The 7,083-nt window shown below is 35.0% G+C and overlaps 1 long non-coding RNA gene across 2 annotated transcripts; it reads left to right on the plus strand.

The window, feature by feature from the left end:
* Positions 1-2,475: 2,475 nt before the first annotated feature.
* LOC135775382 (uncharacterized) lies at positions 2,476-5,038 on the plus strand. Of its 2 annotated transcripts, XR_010543869.2 has the most exons (6): positions 2,476-2,529; positions 3,880-3,929; positions 4,025-4,081; positions 4,231-4,291; positions 4,443-4,504; positions 4,665-5,038. It is a non-coding gene; the product is annotated as an uncharacterized lncRNA (long non-coding RNA). The 2 variants fall into 2 exon arrangements; XR_010543868.2 differs by lacking the exon at positions 2,476-2,529 and having other exon boundaries at positions 3,056-3,929.
* Positions 5,039-7,083: the final 2,045 nt, after the last annotated feature.

Consider the following 7,083-nt stretch of genomic DNA (forward strand, 5'->3'; position numbering starts at 1 on the left):
ATTGTATGTTCTGTGTATTGGCCCAATCCTTAAGAGAAAAAATAACAATCCAATAAAGTGACATGTTTATGTATATGTGTTTACATGTCGGTACAGTAAAAAGATTTGAGAGTTGTTGTATAAATCAGGACTTTGTTCACATTACATGCATTTCTGTTTTTCTTTCTCGTGTTTTTCACTGCCTGATGTTTATTTTAGTTATTTGGTCATGTGGGATAAATATGAACAGCACCAAAAAAAACCAATAAAAAGTCTAATGTGAGGTCATACACAGCTAAACGAATAAAATATCAAATTATTTTCCTCAGCATATAAAATGTTCTTTTTGCATCAATAAATCCTTTGTTATTTGCTGTTATAGTGCTGCCATTTCATTTAATATATATAAAAAATACACACTATCAACACCTCAGCACACATGTAGTGCGTCGGGCTTATAATGTGCTTTTCCATCAGACCTCTCTTCAACTGATCCTCACCCTGAAATCATTAATGAAACTCCATCAACTTAACATTGACAATAAACCAGTGGTTTAAAATCTCTCTGGGTCAAAAATATGCAAAACTTACATTATTAACCTTTTATAATCATTCTGTGTACTATCACCCACCATATCACACTCTTTAGTGACTTTACTCCTAAACCATCTCTCCTGACAAGACATCATGTGAAGATGCAGGACCACTCCCTGTTTTTATTCTGCATTTTCTTTTTCTGTTATAAACAGACAAAACATTTAACAGAGATTTCAAGTACTGTAAGAGCATCAAGAGCATCATGTTTGATTTCATTTTATTTTATTCTATTCATTTCATTTTATTATTTTATTATTGTTAAATATAACATTAAGTAGCAGATTGTTTTTTGATTAACATCTACAGCTGTCATTTTAAAAGCTGACAGTAATGGATTCATACGTCCTAAACCACTTTTTCCCTAAACTTTGCACTTTACACATAACCTTTTTATACACATTTATATACGCCAATGGACATTTTGACTTAATTATGAGCGTATGTGACCGTCAAAGCCTGAAAGATCATAGTTCTCCATGTGCACGTTTGTTCCCGCTGACACGTTATAGACAGCAGGCTTTCTTTTGTTTCCAAGTAACTTATTTTAAGGACTAAAAAACAAGATAATATATGTCAGAAACATGAGAGACCTCTGGAGCTCTTCTGTAGAGATGATCAGACATGTGTGTGTCTCATCTTTACTGTCACAGACCACAAGAATGAAAACTTTGTTTCTGTAAAGGAAGCCGAACCGACTTGGTCGCTGCCAGAGGTTGGACTATATGATTAGATGGCCGCTCCATGCTTGCTTATTTTTAAACATACTTTATTTAGTCCCCTTAGAGGTTACACTTATTTTTCGCAATAATTATTTTTAACCAGAGGTCATCACAAGAATAAACTGACCGATTTCTCCAATGATAGCTTTGTATAATCATGCCATAATTTCTTATGCACACTTAATATTGAAATAATCAGGGCAAGGCCAGGTGAGATGGTCATGGAGAAGCATACAGTCTTGAGTGGATGGGGGGGGGGTTGTTTTAACACACTGTTACAACTAAACTCAAGTACATTAAAATGAAATTAAAACACGTACATTTCAAATAATAAATATGATAACAATATCAGGGGAAATAATTGACAATAATAATGAATTGTTCACAATCTCCATTACAGTTTATCCCAAAGGTGTGCAATGGGGGTTGAGGTTATAGGGCTCTGTGTGGGCGAGTCAAGTTCTTCTACACAGAACCTAATCAATCATGTCTTTATGGACCTTGCTTTATGCATTGGGGCACAGTCATGCTAAAATAGAAAAGGTCCTTCCCCAAATGCATAGTGTTGTACAAAATGGCCTGGGATGCTGAAGAATTAAGATTTAATATGCATGTGTGCTATCCCTCTCCTGGCTAATGAGTTCCTGTAAATTATTGACTCTTTTAATCTTACATTGTCTGTCACAGAGTATACACATGGTCACACTCTTGATTTGGTTATTTCATTAGGTCTCTCTGTAAGTAATATTCAGATTGATGATGTATGTCTATCATAAGCCAGTATTGTTTAACACTATTCTTAATACTTTAATTCTGCATGTCAAGTCTTACATGCAATCATCATATCCGGTCTGTAAACCCTGCTATATCTTAACTTTTTGAAGATGCTTTTGCCATGGGTGTTTGCACCATTGGGTCTTTTTTTCTCAGAGCTGCACTGTTAGATGTCGCTGTAGATTTAGCAGCACTGTACTGTAAAAATCCACAGTACTATACTGTATGTGTACATTACAGTAAAGTACTGCAGTTCATAGTGCATTCTGGGTAAATTTGTTTGAGCGGGAAAATTTTACAGTATATTTTGGTCTTGATGTAACCTTGCTGTAGCCATTGCTGTAATGTGCCAGGTGTACTTGCAATAATCAGAGAAAGTGCGCCAGAGTCAAATCACACAGACAGAGCACAACTCCTGGCTGCAGCTGAAGAAGGAGGACGATTGATTTCTGGCAGTTCGGTGAGTTTGGTATATTTTCTGTTTCATGAAAACTAAATTTTTAGTAGAAGAATTTTGTCAATAGTTTGTCATATTGTTTTAAACGTGCAATGAGAGAGAAAATGGTCGCCAACAAAGTTTTAATCTCCCTCAGAAAGTAAGCATACATTACACAGATGCCTACCGCTGCTTTAACTCGCTTTACACCTTTATTAATGAATATAGTGTTGTTTTAACTAAATTATGACGGTTTTGGTGAGTTTATATTTGTTGAAAGTGTGGTAACAATGAAACTATTTTTAACAAAATGGACAAAGACCACCCGCCAGCGCGGTCTTGCGGTCCCAGCATATGGTCGTTTATCTCGGTGTTTTATCTGTTCAGTTAGCGGTAGAGAGAAGTATTAAGTTCGACTGTTTGGCAAGGCTGACTCGTAGATTAACGTTAGCTGTGCACGTGAAAAAGCACAGTTTCATATTCATATTCACATTAATCTGTATTTGCGTCTTTTTCAAATATGAAAAGCTGAATATAAGAATATCAACATAAACAGACAGGACTCGACACGCCGTAAACTTAATATTCAACACAGACCGTAGTAATCAACTCCTCAACAGAAGTGAAACCAAGAAACCTCATATTTAACTGGATATATGCATTGCAGTTGTAACTGCGGCCAAATATCGTTCAGACCTGGGCTCATCTTATTATCAGATGATTGCTGCGCGCTTATTGTTATCATTACGGTATATTAGCAAAACCAAAGCATATTTTCTTTAAAGCGTTTTACACGCCCAATAAGTTGTCCGATACATTTTGTATGGCATATTATTTACACCACTTCAGATGTATTACATGCAATATAAGTTTCCAAAACACCTCAAATCAATGCACAAAAGGAGAATGGGCTCCGCATTTACGTAATAGCATGACAGGTACCTTCTTCTCGTCTGTCATCTGATTCTTCATCTCTGGATGTAAAATAGTCCATTATAACATCGTGTAGGACACTGGCATCAACAGGATTGCTCAAATTGCGGCGATCATGTTAATCCTTAAAGTGAGCAACTTTGTAAAAAAAAAACTTTGCGTGAAATAGTGTGTTACACCGCCGCCTGTCCGGGTGAAACATTAAAGAGGCAGGCTTGTTACCTTGTCACTATAAATCGCTATTTCCTCACTAAATATATTTTCAGAGATTTTCTGTAGACAAGATGTTATAATAATAATTTAATAAAAACCCAATTCTGACAAAAGTTACATTTGACTTATTTAGTTACTTTTCTGAAAATCTTATTCCACTGGTATGCATCATATTAAACAGAATGCTTTCAATGTCAGCCAGTAACACATCATATCTTTTTTTTACAGCTCTAACGTTACAGTTTGCTCCACTTTGCTCTGTGGTTTATATGTTTTCTGTAAGTATTGACCACATTTATATATAACCATAGACTGTAAAAAAGTCTACTTATTTCTATGGCTAACAGATTTTGTAACATTTGTTTTTTTACAGTCTTACCATTGCTTGTAAGCTGGATTGAGTAAGATGGATCATCTTTAAAGGAACCAGGCAAGTACAGGATGTACAGTTACACGTTACTAGTCATGTATTTTTTCGACTGCAATATTAAATGCTTTTACGTCACATGTAAAAGTACACAGGAATGTGGCTGATCACTTTTTATTTGTAGTTTACATGAGTGTCCTTGCACTTTTCAGGAGTTAAGGCAGATGTGGAGGCACACGGGTGACACCAGACACACACCAAGCACATTGTTCGGTAAGTTTACACTTTACCACTACAGTTTCTTTAAATACCCATGTATACACTCATACACAATTCCCACACGCAACACTGTCACGCGACCACACACACCCACACAGAATAAAATATTGTATCCAAATCAGTAACAATTGTACTTTCTGTTCAGGACATTCAATCATGACATGATCCATGTGGATGCTGTCCATTGAGGAAAGAGTTTGTTCCGAGGTAAGGGAATCTTCTGTATTTTTATGTAATTAGGTGTGGAACATTAGAATAAAAGCAAAAGGTTTCAGAATAGGGGTAAATTCAGGGCTGAGTTTAGTTTTTTTAAGAATCTTTTTCTATCTTATATTTGTTGACTTAAAGTTTGTGATATTTCTAACAGGTTTCTTGACAGAATTAATCCCAAAGATGGGAAAAAGTGCACATCCAGACAAGGAGCAAGCAAAAAGACAAGGAACTTGGTGCAGAGAAAAGCTGTGGCCATTAACCCCCATGTGAACAGCTTCATGCAGTCCCTGATAGAGTTTGAATGGGCGACTTCAAACTAAAGGCCAGTGTCTGTCTGCCACAGTTTAATGCATTTATTTTTAGTGTTCAATAAAATTCAAATAGAATATTTAAAACTATGAGCCAGTGTTCTTTTTACCACAGTTAAATGTTACCTTTTAGTCGATGATGGACTTTAAACTGAAAACTTCAAACTATGGACCAGTGTTCTATTTGCCAGAGTTAAATATGTTACAGCAGGGGCCTCCAAACTTGTTTATACTTTATAATATTTTATTTTATTTTACTTGTTTAATATTAATAATCTTGTTTTAAATGATTGTTTCAATTAAATGTTTTTTTAATAAAATGTTTGATATAAACATTGCTTGGATTGCCTTTTAATTCATAATGTCATGTCAAGGATAGCATTTTTTTTACTATATTAATAACTATAGATTTAAACCTAAATATCTAGCTATAATACATTATTGTATTAACTGTAATAAGTAATAAATAGTATTTATGGGTCAATATAGACATTACAGTAAATTACTGTAAAAATAGGCTATTATTGTAAAATTACAGTACAGTACTGCTTTGTAACTATACGGTACTAGTTTGTGTACTGTAAAACTGGATTACAGTACAGTACTGTAGAACCAAAATACAGTAACTTACTGGCAACCGTGCTGCCAGTACCGTACTGTAAAAATACAGGGAAATCGTTAACAGTGTGTCTGTTTGGACTATGTTGCTCCATTTAAAATGAAGAAACCCAAATTACAGATCCAGCCTTGTCTTAATAAAGATACTCGTGCCTCCTGACAAGGATGGAGGAGAGGTGAAAGAAAGTGGAAAAAAATATAAGCTCTAAATTTCCTATGAAATCATAAGAAATTTGAGTTACCAGCACTCAGTGAAGCCTGCTAGGAATAAATATTTTTTCCAACTTGATAACAAAGCATGCGCATAGTCCAAAGACGTTGTTCAATACACAATGTATTGAATGCTGCTGTGCTTTCATTCCCTGATTCTTCACCAACAATCTCTGATGACTTTTTGAAGTTTTTATACAGGTGCTGTTCATATTAGAATCATTGATTTATTTCACTAATTGCCTTCAAAAAATGAAACTTCTTATATTATGTTCATTCATTTCTTTTAATTTTGATGATTATAACTGACAACTAAGGCCCTGTTTACATTATTTTGAAAAACTGAGACATTTCCCTTTGTTTGCGCCCTTAGTTTACACGCAAACGGAGAACTCGCCTCTGAAACAAATTCTTTCTAAAAACTCTGGCCAGAGTGGAGATTTTAAAAATCTTTGTTTGCTCAGTTGCATGTAAATTGAGACAAACGGATGTTCAGGCAGCCAACATCACAGTGTGCGCCCTTGTTCAAAAGAGGAACAGCAAGTGATTCGTTGCTGTTTTCGGGATTCTGATTGGATTACGTGGGGTTGAGCTTCTCGTTGCACCATATATACACGGGTACGTGTCAATGAACACATTTCTGAAAACTGACATATGTGCACAAAGTAATTTTTGATCCCGGAGTCCGTTTATGAAAATAGCTTCCCATGTGAATGTAGTCTAAATCAGAAAATCCCAAATTCAGTATCTCGGAAAATTAGAATATTGTGAAAAGGTTCAATATTGAAGACACCTGATGCCACACTCTAATCAGCTAACTCAAAACATTGATTGTGCCTTTTGGGTGCCGCCCCACATTTGTGGAATGATTTACCGGCTTACATTAGATTATCTCAACGTTGAAGGTTTTAAATCATCACCGAAGACATATTTTTTCTCTGGGTTTTGAATGATGTAATGGTGGGATTCATTGTGTTTTCTTGTTATTGTATGTATTTTATTGTATTTGTATTTTTTATGTTAGATTGTACAGCACTTTGGTCAGCAGAAGCTGTTTTAAATGTGCTTTAGAAATAAAATTGCTTTGCCTTACTAACCATTCTGAGTAAAATCTCTTCGGATGGACAAGATTGACAATTACTGTTTATGTAAACCCATATAGAGGTCTTAACATAATCTGCAGTTGTATAATGTGTGCTTAATTTATTACAGATACTTAAAGATTTTTTTAATGTATTCAGTTAGCAATAATGAATCTGCTTGCAGGTTAAGAAATGTTGTGAAACTTGATGCTTCATTAAGCATTGTTGCATGAAAGCTAGGCTATACACTCCTAAGTTATTGTGTGTTTGTTAGCAGCAATTGTGATTCTGATTTCATCAAGTAATTAAACAAGTTTCATTGTTTCTTCATACCAACCTAGGAATACCTTTAGAT

The sequence above is a fragment of the Paramisgurnus dabryanus genome, chromosome 19, assembly GCF_030506205.2.
Source record: "Paramisgurnus dabryanus chromosome 19, PD_genome_1.1, whole genome shotgun sequence".
Classification (NCBI taxonomy): Eukaryota; Metazoa; Chordata; class Actinopteri; order Cypriniformes; family Cobitidae; genus Paramisgurnus; species Paramisgurnus dabryanus.